We start from the raw sequence: 21,081 nt of genomic DNA on the forward strand, positions 1-21,081 counted from the left end.
TCTTTAAGACTGTTATATAAAAGGGGAGGGCCCATTTTGTATTTCATGTATCCATACTCGATGGAACAAGCCATTTGCAATAGATATATAATAAAATATTAGATTTCTAATAGAATTTAAAGTAGAGAGTTTGAAGGTATGAACTTGTCATGCAACTTAGTAGGGTCGAGCCATACAAGTTCCATGACAAGTTCATGCTCTCAAACTCTAGTTTAAATTCTCTTAGAAATCTAATATTTTATTGTTTATCTAGTGCAAATGGCTTGTTCCATTGAGCATGAATACATGAAATACAAAATGGGCTCTCCCCTCTTATATAATAGTCTTAAAGAAATGTGTGTTTCTTATTACAATTAATTATTGAGTTCAACTCTTTAGTCTAACTTATATAACGATTCTACGAGCCCTACGAGTTGCTTGGCAAGTTCATACCTTTAAACTCTCTAGTTTAAATTCTATTAGAAATCTAATATTTTATTGTATATCTAGTGCACATGGCTTGTTCCATTGAGCATGAATACATGAAATACAAAATGGGCTCTCCCCTTTTATATAACAGTCTTAAAGAAAGGTGTCTTTTTTATTTATATTAATTATTGCGTTCGACTCTTTAGTTTAACTTATATAACGATTCTAATATCTTATTTTGTATCTATTGTAGATGGTTTGTTTTGATGAGCACGAACAAGTGGAATACGAAAGAGAGTGTCCATCATTATAAAACAAACTTTCTAGCTTAAATTCTCTTAGAAATCTAATATTTTATTGTATATCTAGTGCAAATGGCTTGTTCCATTGAGCATGAATACATGAAATACAAAATGGGCTCTCCCCTCTTATATAACAGTCTTAAAGAAAGGTGTGTTTCTTATTACGATTAATTATTGCATTTGACTCTTTAGTTTAACTTATATAACGATTCTATGAGCCCTACAAGTTGCTTGGCAAGTTCATACTTTCAAACTCTCTAGTTTAAATTCTATTAGAAATCTAATATTTTATTGTATATCTAGTGCAAATGGCTTGTTCCATTGAGCATGAATACATGAAATACAAAATGGGCTCTCCCATTTTATATAACAGTCTTAAAGAAAGGTGTCTTTCTTATTTCGATTAATTATTGCGTTCGACTCTTTAGTTTAACTTATATAATGATTTTAATATCTTATTTTGTATCTGTTGTAGATGGTTTGTTTTGATGAGCACGAACAAGTGGAGTACAAAAGAGAGTGTCCATCATTATAAAACAAACTCTAGGGGAGGTGCGTTTTCTATTATGAATAATTATTGGTTTTGAAATATGTTTACCATTACTAATTGTGTGTATATTTTAACCTTATTCAACCCACTTTTTTTTCCTTTCAGCAGAGGAGAGCACATTGTAGGAGAGATGATGTGCAAAGGGGATATAAGAAATTTTATTTTTTCTTGTGTGCAATTTTTTTGTTTATTTTATTTTATTTTTATATTTATATATTTTTAATAATTTTATTGAGTTTGAGCATGGCCATGCTTCGAGTTGTACTTATTTTACTGTTTTTTTTGTTAGCTTTTTTTTTTCTTATCTTTTGTAGTTTGGTCTTGGTTTCATTTGTTGGGTTTGTTGTACTCGTTCTCCTTTTTTTCATGTTTTTGTAGTTTGGTCTTGGTTTCAGTTGTTGGGTGTGGAAAAGGAAATGAAGGAAGCACACAAAGAATGAAATGAAGGAAGCAGAAAGAGAAAATGGAGGTTATTGTTCATAAATGAAGGTGAGTTAGCATACCTATTTGTAGTGCATTTCACTTAAAAGTATCATTTGCTAATTTCTTGCTCCACTTGTTTGTTATTCAATTTATTATGTGTTATCTATGCTCTCATAATCAACCATAATGATCTTCTTTATGTAATGAACGACTACAATTGTATAATCTACGGAGGTCAAGTGCTGAAGATATACTATAAATTCTACAAACTTGGCACAAAGGATGGGTGAGCCATACTTTTCTCCTACAAAATACTAATGTCCTTTAATACACTGAAATATTTGTTTTTTGCCCAATGATTTATCCTTTTGTAATGGTTTTGAGGTAGTATGATCTTTATCATGTGTGTGAGATTCAGTATTTTTTCCTAAAACTTCGATATGAAAGAAATAGAAAAGTTATACTCAGGTTCACATCTTTAGTGCTTATTTTTCATGATTGCTGCTACTATAATATTAGCCATGCAAGGGCAGGCATGTGTATGCTTAATTCAAGTGCAAGCTTGTTGATTTTTCCACGACACTCAAGCATCTCGTTCGAGTCTAAAATCACGAACACAAAGACACTCAAATGTGACAACGCTTTTACTTTGAACAACAAAATAACATACATTAGTGAATCAACTAGTGCACATGAATTTTTTTAACTTTTTAAACCCTCTACTTGTTATATTACAAACTATAATATAACAGTCTTAGGGCTCCTATACTAGGGACCATGGCCCTTACATACAACCTTGATATAAGGACACATCTAGGGCTTGGTGTCAATTGCTATGACCACCAATCTACCCTAAACAAAGTACACTTGACCTTCTTGTTGACAACACGCACTATAGCCCTTTCAGTCCTCGTACGTTGAACACATCTGGTGGGTCCTCTTGCCTCCATTCTGCGGATCACTGCACTTGCATCTTCAGCTGCCACTATCAATGATCAAAACTCTTTTTGTGTCACTGAAATTTGTCTCATGGATATGTCCATTAGAAACCTTCTAGCTCCATTAAGAAGTTTGCTCCTTGGGTCTTCTGGATAAGCCCTCTTATCAACAATATTTCTCCTTTCATAAGTTGAATTAGGGCTCCATCACTCTGCCTCCTAACAACCAATTGATTCCTTTCATGAACACTGTACTTGAGGTCTTTTAGACTACCCACTTGTCAACGTCCTGGATGGTCCAAAATGCTACTCCTAGGTCACACTAGATCTAGCCCACCAATTGATTCCTTTCATGAACACTGTACTTGAGGTCTTCTAGACTACCCACTTGTCAACGTCCTGGATGCTCCAAAATGCTACTCCTAGGTCACACTAGATCTAGCCCTCTCGGCTACCCTCTCATCCTTCAAAGCTCCACCCTTAGGGCTTCCAAAATTACCCATACACAGTTAACACCATGACTAATCTAGGACTTCCAAGACTGACCTTTCTTCTGCAATTTGTCTCCTTAAATTGCCCAGATCTAGGGCTATTCCAAACAACCCGCCAACAATGATAAGAGAGATTCTAAAGGGATTCCAAAATTACCCGTACACAGTCAACACCATGACTAATCTAGGGCTTCCAAGGCTGCTGTTTCTTCTGCAATTTGTCTCCTTAAATTGTCCAGATCTAGGGCTATTCCAAACAATCCACTAACAGTGATAATATGTGTTATATATCCCTGTTCTTAGGGCTAATTACAATTGTTGTTGAAACCTTTGTATAACTCTTCTATTTTCCTATACTAAATCACCCTTGTTGCTGTCCTTCCATCTCAAACTTCTACCCACAACAAAGAGTCATTTTCCGCCCTTTCTAGGGTCTCGACCCTCTTCATTCATCATAGATTTGGGATACTCTTTCACTGAGATTTGGACAGACCATAGGATGGCTCTCTGTATAGGAAGAAGCCCTAACTACGATGTATCAAAATTGTTGTGCAAAACCAAGTGGACAACCCTCCAAACTTAGCAATCTATCTCCTTGAGGACGCTACCACTTTGCCTCCAAGCAACCACAATTCTATTCATTTTCTTGACTAATATCCTAGGTCTTGTTACAGATCTCTGCAACCCCAAATCTATGGTTACTTTAGACCTGCGGTACCCTTCTTCCAGCCCTGTACTTGTTGCATTTGTCCTCTATGGCATGCGTCATTACTCCAACTTTCCTCCAATCCTCACGACATACCAAAACAACCTCATTCTAGGTACAAGACTTTGCAACTAGATCACAAAAGTACCACTGCTATTAGTCCAAAACTTTAGGCCCTTTTCCACAAGTCTCTTCCACTACATGGATGCACAAATTTTCCCATTGAAACCCTCACCAAACTCGTACAACATCCTCCTTGAACCTGAACCATAGCATGAGACAAAAAGACAAACACAAAACCCTTTTTCTTGCTCTTTATCTAGCACGACTTCTTGAGGTATGTGGCCTCCTTGGATCAGTCCTCACTTGAAAATAATTGCACTTGTTGGATAATCAAATGATTTTCACAATTTCCCTTATAGTTTTCTCATCATGGTAGAATTTGCCCTCAAATGGTGTCTTCCCAAGCCTAGGCCGACTTGAAGTTTCTAGACAAACCCCAACTAACTTAAGGAAAATTAATTTCATCATTTGATCAAGACCCTTCATCGTAGCCTTAGGTCGTCCTTTCTCCTCTAAGGGTTCTCCACTTGCAACAATGAATAAATAATAATTCCTTTTCTTGATTTCACACCCACACCTTGGGTACAAAATCCCAATGCTTGGGTTCTTTGCCTACAAAAGGGCAAACCCTTTTGTGGTGCAAACTCACACAAACCCAAGCATAGGTGGTCTGACAGTGTTGACTCCTTCATCAGTAGAGATCCAGTCTTATAGAAGCACATTTCACTTAACTTTGCACTTTCATTGCTGGAGTTGATCTGAGATATGCCGAGAAGATTCAATGATACTTTTCTCCCAAAGAATTCTTTGAGATTGTCTCTGATGTCTGCAGTGAAATCATTTAAATCCAAAACATTTTTCTATATCACTGCAACCACTTTAATTTTGTGTTGTGTAGACGTAAACATGATGTTGTAGCCAAACAACTGTGCGACTTTATACATTGTTGGGTGTTTCAATCGCTTATGTTGGCTAGCAAAATGAAAGAGATTGGAGGTCAACGTCTGCATACAAATAAAAAATGGAATGATTTTTATAGTTGTGGAACGAACAGAGAAAGAAGTCATGATAGGTATGATAAAACCAACTTTGTATTGGAGTTCTTTAAGCTTAAAACAATCTCCAACGAAAAATAATCTCCAACCCAGAGTTTGTATAAGAGACATTAGAGACTATGTGCCAAAGTCCTATTTTTTGAGATTCTTTTTCCCTGATTTGGTAACTAGCAAGGTTACCAAGGTGTACGTGAGATATATTGCCCACATACATAGGATAGAGAGAGAGATAATACATATACATCAGAAGTCAACACTTTGACTTGACAAGATAGAGCAGAGATCTTCACCATGAAGACAACATAATGAGGTAGCTAATCTGATCTCAGGTGAAGGCATACTGCTTCAACTAATCCTCCAAGGTGGCTCCATCACCATGCTGCATCTCACTGTGTTGCACTTCACCGTGCTGCACCCAATCATCATGCTGCACCTGACACTTTGCTGCACCTAATCACTGAGATGCTCTCATCGCTATGCTGCTCCACCATTGAGCAGTACCTCATCACCATGATGTACCCATCATCAACAAGCTGCTGCTATACATCCATGCCCATCATCATGTTGTACCATAATGCTGCCCCATGCTGCATTCATTGTGCTGCACCATACTGCACCATGTTTCCCACAACAGTCACTGCATTCATTATTCATGCTGCATCCATCCAAGTATGCTGCATCTTAATATACTGCTCATCATCACTGTGGTGTACACTGCAATACTGTCATGGGACAGACTTAGCTACTTGCTATGGGTTGCAGCCTAGCAAAGCAGCTAGCTGTAGCAACCCTTCAAATCAAGCTCATCATCTATATGCCCAGACAGTCCTTAACACACTTATTATCTACAGCATCATGACAACACTGTCTTCCAATCAGCCTTATAACTGCACAGTCACCTTTCCTTACAGCGCAGTATGTACATCCTCCTTTTGCTGTAGATGAACCCCTTGTTAACTGTGGCTTAGAACAATGAGTTAGGGATCTCCTTATGGACAACAATAAGGACTTTACCATGACTGCGTTTAGGGCAGCGTTAGGGTATATAGAGACAACGTTAAGGTCTCTACATAACTGTCTCTAACAGTCCTGTAACATTCCTTCTAACTGTCCTCCTTAACTGTGGATTGAGTTCCCTTCATGGACTGTGAATTGACAGCGTCTAGGGCACCAGTTTGTGAGTCATGAGACTGTGGTTAGGGTAGCGTGAACTGTCTTCCTTTTGACTGCGTTTAGGGGTAGATAAGGGCTCCTCTGCCCAGTGTGAAAGGATCCTACATTACGTTGCATAGATCCTTCATTTTAGGGCAGCGTAGAGGCTTCCAATGACTGCGGTTAGGTGACATCTTCTTGCTGCGTGGACAGGTCTCCTCTGCTGCATAAACTCCCTTTAGACCTGCGGCTAGGGCATTCTGCCTTCATGATTGCGTTTAGGGTTAGGTAAGGCTAGATCTTTGTGATTAGGACTCTTCCTTATTGCGGCTAGGATTCCTTCCTTTAGGACAGTGTTAGGAAGCCTTTTAGGACAGCGAATAGGGTCTCTCCTAGACTTGTGATTAGATCTCTCCTTGCTGCGTTATTGTAGCTTCATTAAAGCCTCCTTCATGACAACGTAGAGCTAGAGCTTATTCTTATTAGGGCTGCGTAGTCTCCTAGGATCTCTCCTCCCACCAAAACCCAAAGACAAGTGGAGAGGAAGAGATCACAAGAAGAGTGTGTGTGCAAATGACTAGCAAGCCACCTCTTTTTATACTAAAACGTTGAGCACAAGTGGGGGCAATTTGGTTGTTGGCCACCTTGACGAATTGTCTCTTAACACAAATAAATTCATATGTCCATGAATACATGTCGGAATCGGATGATCCTTAGATCAATCCTACACCTCTCGACGAGAGGAATCCAACAAAAATATAAGCTGCCATAAATAAGATGACCCACATGGAGTTTGGACCTAGTTGCCAATTTTAACACTCCCTCTCAACTAGGGAGAATTCCATCTGCTAATCCATCTGTCAGACTGTACTATCTCTGCTATCAGTGCCCTGCACTGCTTTGCTGAACTATGAAGAAGAAGTGATCGAGAATTATCATACCATCCTCTATTGATCCGAAGTCAGTCCCATATAACAGAGAATGTCTCATACCACTCTTACTGACCCGAAGTCAGTCCCAATGAAGAGAGTGTGTCATACCACTCTTACTGATCCGAAATCAGTTCCAAATAAAGAGAGTGTATCATACCACTCTTATTGATCCAAAATCATTTCCAAAAGAGACTGAGTTATATCACTCTTACTGACCCAAAGTCAGTTCCAATTGATCCCAGATCAATATCATCCTAGCATAGGGAGTACGGTAGTAACACGATGCGTCCATCGGTGCTACTATGGTCCCTATCCTCATTTCCCTGCTCATTGTCCAGATGAGAGGTACTTCCCATGAGTCCCAGATTGCATGGGTAGGATGTCTCAGCAGGAGAAGGATGAACCACTCATCCTGCCTACATGTTGCCAGGGGTATCCCAGGGGAAGGTTGAACCACTCACCCTGTACACAACAAATCACTAGGGGAAGGTTGAACCACTCACCCTATGACTATTTCTTAGCAGGAGAAGGATGAACCACTCGTCCTGCCTACACAGAAAACCACTAGAGGAAGGCTGAACCACTCACCCTATGGTTGCTCATCGCTCCAAGATGTACCCCCAAGCCCCCAAAGCTCAATGTCCATATCATACATGACCCTTAGTAAAGAGTCTCTCCACGACTCCTAGTCGTTCTCGAAAAGTCACAAATTTGACCTTTCCCAGGGGCTTCGACAGAATGTTGGAGACTTGCACATTAGTTCCAATGTGATGGAGCCTTCTTGCTCCTCGATGTACCATATCCCAGATAAAGTGGTACCTGATGTCCATATGCTTGGAGCAATCATAAATACGGGATTCCTCAAAAATCGAATCCCCCTATGGTTGTCACAGAAGATCATGGTGGTATTCGGCATGTGTCCAAACAGCGTGCTGGAGAGCTTCCTCAACCAGGCAGCTTCACATGAGGCCATACTCGTAGCTATGTATTCGGTCTCAACGGTGCTCAAAGCAACCGACTTCTTCTTCCTGCTCATCCAGGATACCGTAGCAGAACCCAAAGAGAACTAGCACCCATAAGTGCTCTTGCGATCCTCCACACTGCCTGCATTTGAATAATCATGCAGCTACACATTTTCGGCAGTGTATCTCAATCCATAAGAGATTGTTCCTCGAAGATATCTTAGAAGATTCTTGGCACCAATCTAGTGAGACTCAACCATATATGAGATCAACATGCTAACTGCAAAACATATATTCGGACAGGAGTTCACGAAGAACATCAATGCTAGAATGGGTTTATGAAACTCAGAGCCATTTGCCAAATCATGTCCGGCATCACTACCACATAACTTCTGAAAGTTAAGCTCCATTAAGGTCGTCACGAGCTTGCAGTTTACCATTTCAAATCCGGAATCCAACTCCCTCTTACTTTTGTAAATGAGAGGGTCTACACTTGTCAAAAAGAGGTCTTCCTCATAAGATGCCAGTATGAGAGGTTTATCCAAAACCTTCAAGCAATGGTTTGGATCAGCTTCACTCCTAGTGAATCTCAGCTTCATCAGAAAGCTATCAATCCTCTCATATCAAGCCCGGGGTGTTACCTCTAAATCATAGAGAGATTTCTTCAACTTGCATATATGAGATTCGTGATCATGAATCTCAAACCCCTCGGGTTGTTCCAAACCTGTGGACTTGTGACATGAGGGGAATGGTCCCTCTGTAAGATTTTCTTTCGGTACATCTCGAACATGTACCTTCATGCTCTTCTTGAATTCAGGCATCCCTGTCACCATCTGACTCACATCGGGTAGGGCCCCATAATAAGCAGACCTTCGGTGATATAGAAGAATGTGTCAATTGACATGGTCCCCAATGGACTTTCTGCAACTTGATACAAATTGCCAACCTTGAACCCAAGAATAAAGGCATCTTTGAAAATTCCATTTTCAAACACGTACCTTTCCATCGATGAATGCCACCTTGAAACCTTTGACTTCCATTGCTGAAATGGACACCAGGTTCTTCTTGAGATCAGAGACATAAAGAACTTAAAGAACTTCTTGCAAATGAATTGTGTTACCCTCATTCAATTGAGGGGTAACATTCCCTACACCCTTTTCGGGATAGGTGGCATTGACTCCAAGTATAATCCCAACGATTGTTTCCATTTCTACCAAATTAGAGAGAGCTTCCTTCTATCCGATTGAAGCACTACAATCAATAAGCCAGATTCCCAAAGAGTCTGGAGTTCCTTGCTTTCTTTGAAGAGTCGGCCATTTCATTGAAGATGTCCCTGGAATGATTGTTATCATCATCAAGTGATGAGTCCCTTCTATTCAGACACTCCCTCGCATAATGGCCAATTTTATTGCAACCAAGGCATCTGCCTTTCCTTCCACCCTTAGATCCGGACTTCCCATTGAAGTGATCTTTAGGTAGGCCATCAGATGCTTCCTCTGCGCCACTCTGATGATCTTGTTTGATTCGACTTCACCCTTGGTGAATTTGAAGAGGGATGAGGAACCCATTGAGCCTTTCCAATTGTCTTCAGTGATTGCTCTTTCACTCTTGCTTGGGCTTTGTTTTCACCTCAGCTTTGATACCATGTTAATTTTAGGTATGTTCTATGCTGATAGAAAATTTACTTCAATTTTCCATATTAGCTCAATATCAATTCCAGATTAGCAATCACATTTAGCATGATAGTAAAATGCAGATAGAACATAAACATAAATCATAGAAAACAAGCTAAGACAAGAGGACACAAGATGTGGCGCTAGCCAGGGACAATCCCCAATGTGGGGAAACCCTTGATCAATTCTTCTTATGTTCTTCAATAGTTCAGTAGAGAGAGAGATAATACATATACATCAGAAGTCAACACTTTGACTTGACAAGATAAGAGCAGAGATCTTCACCATGAAGACAACATAATGAGGTAGCTGATCTGATCTCAGGTGAAGGCATACTGCTTCAACTGATCCTCCAAGGCGACTCCATTACCATGCTGCATCTCACTATGCTACACCTCACTGTGCTGCACCCGACACTGTGCTGCACCCAATCACTGAGCTGCTTTCATCACTATGCTGCTCCATCATTAAGCAGTACCTCATCACCATGATGTACCCATCATCAACAAGCTGCTGCAATGCATCGAGCTGTTGCTATACATCCATGTCCATCATCATCACGTTGTACCATAATGCTGCCCCATGCTGCATTCATTGTGCTGCACCATGCTGCACCATGCTGCCCATAGCAGTCACTGCATTCATTATTCTTGTTGCATCTATCCAAGTATGCTGCATCTTAATATACTGTTCATCATCACTGTGGTGTACACTGCAATACTGTCATGGGACAGACTTAGCTGCTTGCAGCCTAGCAAAGCAGCTAGCTATAGCAACCCTTCAAATCAAGCTCATCACCAATATGCCCAGACAGTGCTTAACACCCTTATCATCTACAACATCATGACAACACTGTCTTCCAATCAACTTTATAACTGCACAATCACCTTTCCTTACAACGCAGTATGTACATCCTCCTTTTGCTGTAGATGAACCCCTTGTTAACTGTGGCCTAGAACAACGAGTTAGGGATCTCCTTATGGACAACATTAAGGACTTTACCATGACTGCGTTTCGGGTAGCATTAGGGTATATAGAGACAACGTTAAGGTCTCTACATAACTGTCTCTAATAGGCCTCTAACATTCCTTCTAACTGTCCTCCTCAACTAAGGATTGATTTCCCTTCATGGACTGTGAATTGACAACGTCTAGGGCACCAGTTTGTGACTCATAAGACTGTGGTTAGGGCAGTGTGAACCGTCTTCCTTTTGACTGCATTTAGGGGTAGATAAGGGATCCTCTGCCCAGCGTGAAAGGATCCTACATTACATTGCATAGATCCTTCATTTTAGGGCAGAGTAGAGGCTTCTAGTGACTGCAGTTAGGTGAAATCTTCTTGCTGCGTGGACAGGTCTCCTTTGCTGCATAAACTCCCTTTAGACCTGCGGCTAGGGCATTTTGCCTTCATGACTGCATTTAGGATTAGGTGAGGCTAGATATTTGTGATTAGGACTCTTCCTTATTGCGGCTAGGATTCCTTCCTTTAGGACAGCGTTAAGAAGCGTTTTAGGACAACAAATATGGTCTCTCTTAGACTTGCGATTAGATCTCTCCTTGTTGCGTTATTGTAGCTTCATTAAAGCCTCCTTCATGACAACGTAGAGCAAGGGCTTCTTCTTATTAGAGTTGTGTAGTCTTTTAGGATCTCTCCTCCCACCAAAACCCAAAGACAAGTGGAGAGGAAGAGATCACAAGAAGAGTATGTATGCAAATGACTAGCAAGCCACCTCTTTTTATACTAAAACATTGAGCACAAGTGGGGGCAATTTGGTTGCTGGCTGACCTTGACGAATTGTCCCATAACACAAATAAATTCATATCTCCATGAATACATGTCGGAATTGGATGATCCTTAGATCAATCCTACACCTCTTGACAAGAGGAATCCAACAGAAATATCAGTTGCCATAAATAAGATGACCCACATGGAGTTTGGCCCTAGTTGCCAATTTTAATAGTGTCCTAACCTTGTTGTTGTGAAAATTTCTAAACTAACATTCTACTACTGCAACAACTGATTTATTTCACCTACTTATTCTTCACGATAAGTTATTTACGAAATCCCTTCAGTAAATATTAAAATAAATTCTGCTGCAGTTATCACACAATTACCCAGAGAAAAATACATGCATAAGAACCAATCACATCAACACAATTATTTTGGACAATTGTCCCCAAAAAAACCCAATGTGGTAAATCCGGTGCAACAGATGAGGGCTTTATTAATCTTCAGCAGCAATTGCTTTTATAAGGAATGATTTTACAGAGAAACTGAAAGAAACCACCGCTTCAGGAGAGGTCTAGCTTAATGGGTTAGCTTCATGCATGCTTTTGAAATGAGGAATGCTTCTCTTTGGGGGTTGGATCTTAACACATGAGCTTTGAGGAAGGAATTAGTCATTATCTCCATCCATGAGCTTAAGGGTTGAGATTAGGGGGCATGAGCTTGATGCTTGAGCTTAGGGGTTGATAGAGGAAGAAGGGTAGCTGAAGATTGGTTCATGCTGAGGAATCCGAGAGACTTTCCCTTTGAGACCTTTTGACACTTTGGAGACCCTGCTCCCACTTCTGCATCAACCCTGCATCACTCTGCGTGGCCCAATGTGGCTCTGAGTGGCTTTGTGTCCCTCTGTGTCAGCCTCCTTAGGCTTTGCGTCTCTCCTCTGGACTGTGTCTCTCTCTGCGTTGTCTCCCACTGTCCCTGCGTCACCTCCTCCTCTGTCACTGCCTGTTGCTGATGCCCTCCTCTTCCTCCACCCTGCAACTCTCCCTCTGAAATCGATCTCCTCTACTTGAGAATCAATTTTCCTTGAGATACTGAGTATCTGCCGGTGTGTCTCCAAATGATCCTCAAGTCTTCTCTTATACTTTTCCTGTGGACGAATCAATGGTCGAGATTAAGTCCCTAATCAACGGCTAAGATTAAAACAGACTTGATCCTCGTCTCTTAGAAGCTTCTCACCGTTATCTTTATTAATATCCATTAATATTTTTATTTTCCTAAGTTTAGACTTAGGAACCCATTAAAAATATTTATTATTTTAATAACTCCTCATTCGGGTGGAATTTCTCAAAACAATTTCTGGGTCTTGGAGATCTCATGTGCCTTAGCCTCTCTTTCAAATTTCAAGGCTAGAGCACATTCGATGCGACCAAAAATCAACACTCCCTCTTAGCGAGGTATGTGCTCTAGCAATGTGTCACTATAGAAACATCACACTGATCTTCCACATTGGTACCTGTGCTGATGCTTGGCTTGTTGCCTCACCTCTCTTGCACTGTTGCTTCTTGTACTGCTGCCCATGATACTGCCATTGCCAGTGCCGCACCAGTACTGCAACTCCATCTCAACATGCTGCATTATGCTTCCCATAACACTGCCACTTGCTAACTGCTGCACTGAAACTCCTGACACTTATCCATTTCTGCTACTGAAATGGATTCTTTACCATCCCCATCTTCTCCTTGAAATAAACAAACTTTGTTCTTCCTAGAGATTTGGTGAGGATGTCTGCCACCTGTTCTCCTGTAGGAGTGTATCTCCACTTTACAGCCCCTCGTTGGACACAGTGTCTGACAAAGTGACACCTAATATCAATGTGCTTTGGCCGATCATGAAATACTGGATTCTCAGAGAGCTTGATGCAACTCTGATTATCACACAAGACCCTGGTCGCTTCCATCCTTCTCTTGAATAGATTCACAAGCAATTTCCTAAGCCATATGGCTTTGCACAAAGCTGTGCTAGCTGCCATATATTCTGCTTTCGCTGAGCTTAGAGCCACGAATTTTTGTTTCCTATTGCACTAGGAGGTCATTCTTGATCTAATGTTGAAACAATACCCAATGGTACTTTTTCGATCTACTGAACTTCCAGCCCAATCTGCGTCAGTGAACCCAATCATCCTGATGTCATTGCCTATGGTGTACAATAGTCCATGCTCGACTATTCCTTGTATATACCTGAGAACATGTTTGGCTGCTGCCCAATGCGCCCTCTTAGGTTCCACCATGAAATGATTGAGGGTGTTGACAGTGTAACAAATGTCTGGCCTGGTATTGACCAGATACATCAGGGACCCTATAAGTTGTTTGTAGAAGGTGGGATCAACGTCTTTATCTTCTGATGCATCAATCTTCTTCTAGTTGGTGATCATTGGAGTAGCCATAGGTCTACAGTCCTGCATCCTGAATCTCTTCAAGATTTCTGTAGCATATCTCCCTTGTCCAAGAAAGATCTCACCTTTCTGCTACCAAACTTCCAACCCCAGGAAATAATGCATCTGTCCCAAATCCTTCATGTCGAATTCTGTGGCTAGGTTCTTCTTGCAGTGTTTGATGAGCCTGGATGATCCTGTCAGGAAGTGATCATCCACATCTAATACTAGGGTTAGAGGCTCATTCTCTACAACTAGATAGTAGATTATAGGGTTTGCGTCACTCTTGATGAACCCCATCTTCTGCAAGTAGCCATCAATTCGACCGTACCATGCCCTAGGTGCCTGTTTAAGCCCATACAAGGCTTTCTTTAATCTTCATACATGAGATTTCTTCTCATGTGTCTCAAAACCTTTTGGCTATTCAATGTATACTTCCTCTTCTATTACCTCGTTCAAGAATGCTGTCTTGACATCCATCTGATGAATCTCCCACCCCATCTGTGTTGTAAGAGATATCACAGTTCTAATAGAAGTATACCTAACTACTGGGGCGAAGGTTTCTTCGTAGTCTATCCCTTCCTTCTGAGCATACCCCATAGCCGCAAACCTGGCTTTGTATTTCTCCACACTACCATCTGTAGCATATTTGACCTTGTAGATTCATCTCAAACCTACCACTGATCTATCTTGAGGCCTACGTACCACTTCCCAGACATCATTGACCATTATAGAGCTGTATTCCTCCACCATAGCATCCACCCATTCTTGATGCTGAACGACCTCCTGGAAACTAGAAGGTTCCCCAACTTGAGCTACTAAGGCCTGGCATTTGTCTAGCTGTCTTCGCTCCCTTTTACTATTCCTGGGTGCACCAATGAAGTCTTTTGTATCCCGTAGAATCTGTTGGAGTTCCCAACTTGTTCTTCCACTGGTAGTAGGCACATCTATCAACTCTTCCTCTTCCTGAGATTCCTTCTGTTCTGAAGATTTGTATTCAGGAGAATTTCTGGTACTAGTTTCCGCTGCTTGAAGCGGTTTGACCAATGGCTCGTCTTTCGACTACTCCTCGAAAGGCATTTCTCAGGATTTCCTGAAATCTCTATCCCCCATGAACTTTACATCCCGTTGAACTACTACCTTCCTACTCCCTGGAAGATTGACTCTATATGCCTTAGCATTCTGGCTATATCCCACAAGATATCCTTTCTCAGCAGTTTGATCTAATTTCTTTCTCTTCTCTTCGGGTATACGACAATACACTAAACTCCCAAATATCCTGAAATGACTGACTTCAGGTGTCTTCCTGGTGAAGACCTTCTCTGAAGTGATTTTGCCCAATGCTTTGTGAGGAGTCCTGTTCTGGACATAAACTATTGTGCTGCATGCTTCTGCCCATAGGAATTTAGGCATATCCTGATCGTACAACATTGCCCTAGCTGCTTCCACAATAGTCATGTTTTTCCTTTCTGCTACTCCATTTTGCTCTGGATTGTAGGGAGTTGTTCACTCTCTTCTGATACCTTCTTTAGCACAAAAATCGGTGAAGTCCTTGTCAACATACTCTCCACCATTGTGTGAGCGCAACACTTTTATCTTCTTACCCGTCAGATTCTCCACTAGAGCCTTGAACTCTTTGAATTGACCGAAAACCTCATCCTTGGTTTTCACAAAGTAGATCCAAGTCTTCCTGGAATGGTCATCGATGAAGGTGACGAAGTATTCGACACCACTAAGAGATTTTGTGGACATCGATCCGTAGATGTCCGAGTGTATCAATCAATACTAGCACACTCTTAGCCCTATTGTTACTTCTGGAAAACACTACTTTGGCATACTTGCCCAGAGTGCACCCTGTGCATACATCATCTCGTTCAGTGCTTAGTTCTGGAACTCCTGATACTGTTTCCCTAAGAATTCTCAGAGCCCCATGGTGTAAGTGTCCCATGTGCATTCTTCTGGAAATTTGCGCGAGTCCCCTTGAGTGGATGCATCTGCATGATGCTCTTGACCCATAATCGATTTTCCTCTCCTGTTGCCGGTTGCCGGATCTCTGCTTTGATACCATTTGAAAATTTCTAAACTGAAATTCTATTACTGCAACGACTGATTTATTTCACCTACTTATTCTTCACAATAAGTTATTTACGAAACCCCTGCAGTAAATATTGAAATAAATATTTTACCCGGAGAAAATACATGCACAAGAACCAATCACATCAACATAGTTATTTTGGACAATTGTCCCTAGAAAAACCCAATGTGGGAAAAATAGTGTAACAGAGGAGGGCTTTATTAATCTTCAGCAGTAATTGCTTTTACAAGGAACGATTTTACAGAGAAACTGAAAGAAAACACCTGATACTTTCCCTTTGAGACCTTCTGACACTTTGGAGACCCTGCACCCACTTCTACGTCACGCTTGCATCACTATGTGTGGCCCAGCGTGGCTCTGCATCCCTGTGCGTCAGCCTGCATAGGCTCTGCATCTCTCTCTGCGCTGTCTCCCACTGTCCTTGCGTCACCTCCTCCTCTGTCTCTTCCTGCTGTTGATGCCCTCCTCTTCCTCCACACTACAAATCTCCCTCTGAAATCGATCTCCTCTACTTGAGAATCGATTTTCCTTGAGATACTGAGTATCTGCTAGTGTGTCTCCAATTGATCCTCAAGTCTGCTCTTATACTTTTCCTGTTGACGAATCAACGGTCGAGATTAAGTCCCTAATCAACGACTAAGATTAAATCCCTAATCAACGACTAAGATTAAAATAGACTTGATCCTCTTCTCATAGAAGCTTCTCACCCTTATTTTTATTAATACCCATTAACATTTTTATTTTCCCAAGTTTAGACTTAGGAACCCATTAAAAATATTAATTATTTTAATAACTCCTCATCCGGGTGGAATTTCTCAAAACAATTTCTGGGTCTTGGAGATCTCATGTTCCTTAGCTTCTCCTCCAAATTTCAAGGCTAGAGCACATCCGATCCTACCAAAAATCAAAAGTTGTAGGCTCCGAATATCGTTGAAAACACCACCCAACCTGCGCACTGCTCCATGACCCTTTTAATATTTTTATTTTCCTAAGTTTAGACTTAGGAACCCATTAAATTATTAATTATTTTAATAACTCCTCATCCAGGTGGAATTTCTCAAAACAATTTCTGGGTCTTGGAGATCTCATGTTCCTTAGCTTCTCCTCCAAATTTCAAGGCTAGAGCACATCCAATCCTACCAAAAATCAACAGTTGTAGGCTCCGAATATTGTTGAAAACACCACCCAACTTGCACACTGCTCCATGACCCTTTTGTTTTAATCAGACAACAAATTGTAAGTTACCATGATTGGCAAAGCTATTGTATATAGTTGTCAGTCTGTCACTTCTATGTGACACTACAAAAATATGCGTTGATTTCCTAGACCGAAAAGTGATAACACTGATTGCTTTCATACCCAATGGAATTCCTTTCTTATAAGATAACTTCCCTCTACCCATATTAAATATAAAGTTAAATATATGCCGATCCAATCCAATCCACATCGGATTATCACCAATGGTACTTATATCAAACAAAATGACCTAATGTTTCTCCAGCTTTCAGATAGACAATATTACCCCTTCATTGGCCAAAAGACCCTGAAGAACATTGTGACCACAATTATAGAAAATCCAGTGGGTACTATCAAATATGACCAAATCTCCTTTTTGCGCAGTCGCTATGTTGATTCGTGCTCATGACTGCAAACTATAAGAGAAAACCCTCTTTAAATGCTTCGAAGTTGGGAACAACATGAGCTTGCTTGACTTTCATCTAAAATACAGAAGTTTGTTATAAGATCGATATTTAGATATCTTTCCAAAAATTTTACGTGTGAGCTTGAAACTACTAGCTACTGATGCAATTTAAGAAGCTATAAATCTCCATAGCTCGACCTTATGTGCACAAATCCACTATCTAAATAAGAAATTGTTGAAGCAACAAATGTTTTTCTTAGAAGTTCTAGCTTGAAACTAGTAACCCTTTCCCCTTGACATATGACAGTGAATTGAAAAATCCCTGAGATCACCTAGAAGTGTCGAGCAATTGAAGAAGCCCTGAGATCACCTAGAAGGTATCGAGAACCATCCACAAACCATAAGCATTAGTGATAGTCATAGAATTGGGTTTGGCAGGTACTGCAATAAGAAATCATTTCCTCACTATGAATCTTAAAAAAAAACAACCAAAATGTTGGCCTTTACACGAGTACAGAAAAGATTATTCATTCAAATTACGATGACATGACTGTATTGAATTACTCTAAACAATTTGATATGTGGATAGCTTCAAGGCTATCTTAGCTAACCCTTGTCACAAGTTCTTAGAGTAAGTCTGCTTGATTTTCTATTTCATAAGCTCTCTCTCTCGAGAGGGCTCCCACCATGGGAATTCAATGTGTTATGGTCTAAATTCTGACTAAAATAATTAAAGGCATTTGTTGAATTCAATGTGTTCTTGTCTAAATAATGACTAAAACAATTAAAGCGCATTTGTTGGTGTGTAGTAAGTTATATTTAGTACAATCCATCAAAATTATAGATACATGAAATACAAAATGGATTATCGCCCTTTATATAATAAAACTCAAAGACAAGTATGTTTCATATTATGATTAATTATTGCATTCAATTCTATGGTTTAAATTGGATATTGATTTTAAAATCTTATTATGTATTCATTGTAGATGTCTGGTTTTGGTGAGCATGAGTAAGTTGAATACAAAATGGTGTGTTTATCGTGATATAAAAAACTCTAGAGTAGGTGTGTTTAATATTATGAATAAATACTAGTTTTGAAATATGCTTACCATTATTATCCATGTTTGGATTGTAATGTTATTCCCCTGGCTTTTTTTCCTTTAAGCCGAGGAGTAAGCTGAGGAGAGGACGCTGCAGTAGAGATAATGGGCAAAGGGGAAGTTTGCAATTTTTTGTTTGTTATTGTCTACATGTTTTGTTTTTGTTGAGTTTGAGCATATTCAAGCTTTTTGTTGTACTCATTTAGCTTTGTTTGACATTTTTTTCTCATTTCTTGTAGTTTGGTCTTGGTTTTGTTTATTGGATGTGCAATAGGAAAGGAAGGCAGCAAGGAGAGAAAATCGAAGAGATAATATGGAGGTTATCATTCATTCATTTGTGAATCTGTTTGCTTGCTTTTCAATTTATATTATGTTTTATATGTGGTCTCACACTCAACTATATCAATCTGCTTTGTGTAGTGAGCGACCACAATTGTATAGTCTATCAAGGTCAAGGTGAAGATACCCTAGACATTGTACCAATGCAGCTTGGACGATGGGTGAGCCATATTTTTTTCCTACATAAGAATGTTGTTCTTTAATCGACTGAATTATTTGTTTTTTTGCAAATCGATTTATACCTTTCTCATGGTTTTAGGGTAGTATGTTCTTGTTAATGGGTGTGAGGTTTGAGATTTTCCAAAAACTTTGATATAGAATAAAGGGAAATGTTATATTGAGGTTCACAATTTCAGGGCTTATTGTTCATGGTTGAGGTTGCTATAACATTGGCCAAGGGCCAGGTACGTGTGATTAATTTGTCGTTCTGTATATTTGTTATTGATTTTTGCTCGTGGTTTATTTGTGATCTCATATATAATGTTACTTTTGTGCAGTGAGTAACTATAGTTGTAGTGTATGTTTTCCCTCCCCACATCACATGCACACCCCTACACAACGTGCCTTGTAGAGGAGTTGGGCAAGGTCGAGCAGACAAGCATATTGACCTTTCAACCAATCAACCATCTTGCTAACGTACAACACTAATGCGTCGTACAACACTATTGCGTTGTCGACCCTGGTATTTTGGGTGTTCAATAAGTTTAGGTATGCTTCGATTCCTTTTCTGAAAAATTTACATCTTATGAAAACATTATTTGTATTACTCATAGTAGAAGTACATCTAGTTTATATATATATATATATATATATATTATTTTTTTTTTTTTTGAGATATAACACAAAATATAATTGGACTCGAACTAAGTTGCATGACAAGTTCATACCTTCAAACTCTCTACTTTAAATTCTATTAGAAATCTAATATTTTATTATATATCTAGTGCAAACGGCTTGTTGCATTGAGTATGAATACATGAAATACAAAATGGGCTCTCCCCTTTTATATAACAGTGTTAAAGAAAGGTATGTTTTTTATTACAATTAATTTTTGCGTTCAACTCTTCAGTTTAACTTATATAACCATTGTAATATCTTATTTTGTATCTGTTGTAGATGGCTTGTTTTGATGAGCACGGACAAGTGGAATACAATAGAGAGTGTTCATCGTTATAAAACAAATTTTAGGGCAGGTGCGTTTTCTATTATGAATAATTATTGGTTTTGAAATATGTTTATTATTACTAATTGTGTGTATATTTTAACCTTATTCAACCCACTTTTTTTCCTTTGAGCAGAGGAGAGCACATTGTAGGAGAGATGATGTGCAAAGGGGATATTTGCAATTTTTCTTTTTTCTTTTTTGCATGTTTTTTTTATGAGTTTGAGCATGGCCATGCTTTGAGTTGTACTTATTTCCTTTGTTTTTTTTGCTCATTTTTTGTAGTTTGATCTTGGTTTCATTTGTTGAGTGTGTTGTACTCGTTTTCCTTTTCTTTTCACGTTTTTTTGTAGTTTGGTCTTGGTTTCATTTGTTGGGTATGGAAAATGAAATGAAGGAAGCACACAGAGAAAATGGAGGTTATTCTTCATAAATGAAGGTGAGTTAACATACCTTATGCAGTGCATTTCATTTAAAAGTATCTTTTGCTAATTTCTAGCTCCACTTGTTTGTTATTCAATTTATTATGTGTTATCTATGCTCTCATGATCAACTATAATGATCCTCTTGATGTAGTGAACGACTACAATTGTATAATCTACAAAGATCAAGTAGTGAAGACACACTGGAAATTCTACAAACTTGGCACAAAGGATGGGTGAGCCATACTTTTCTCCTACAAAATACTGTTGTCCTTTAATACACATAAATATTTTCTTTTTGCACAACGATTTATCCTTTTGTAATGGTTTCAAGGTAGTATGATCTTGTTCTTGGTTTTGTTTATTGGATGTGCAATAGGAAAGGGAGGCAACAAGGAGAGAAAATCAAAGAGATAATATGGAGGTTATCATTCATTCATTTGTGAATTTGTTTGCTTGCTTTTCAATTTATATTATGTTTTATATGTAGTATTACACTTAACT

General features: G+C 39.5%; 1 protein-coding gene across 1 annotated transcript in view; it reads left to right on the plus strand.

Moving 5' to 3' along the window:
- Positions 1–1,181: 1,181 nt before the first annotated feature.
- The window catches only part of LOC149161799 (protein TOPLESS-RELATED PROTEIN 2-like), a 95,959-nt gene continuing 76,059 nt past the window's right edge, over positions 1,182–21,081 (plus strand). The window contains exons 1-11 of the mRNA XM_089437046.1: positions 1,182–1,262; positions 1,369–1,749; positions 1,918–1,969; positions 18,720–18,973; positions 19,075–19,154; positions 19,350–19,397; positions 19,491–19,701; positions 20,110–20,186; positions 20,292–20,594; positions 20,732–20,813; positions 20,957–21,001. The gene's annotated coding sequence lies outside the window, so the exon portion shown is untranslated. The remainder of the gene's footprint in view (positions 1,263–1,368; positions 1,750–1,917; positions 1,970–18,719; positions 18,974–19,074; positions 19,155–19,349; positions 19,398–19,490; positions 19,702–20,109; positions 20,187–20,291; positions 20,595–20,731; positions 20,814–20,956; positions 21,002–21,081) is intronic.

The sequence above is a fragment of the Pinus tabuliformis genome, chromosome 5_2 (assembly GCF_031772625.1).
Source record: "Pinus tabuliformis cultivar Carrire ecotype Pingquan chromosome 5_2, CPIR1, whole genome shotgun sequence".
Lineage (NCBI taxonomy): Eukaryota > Viridiplantae > Streptophyta > Pinopsida > Pinales > Pinaceae > Pinus > Pinus tabuliformis.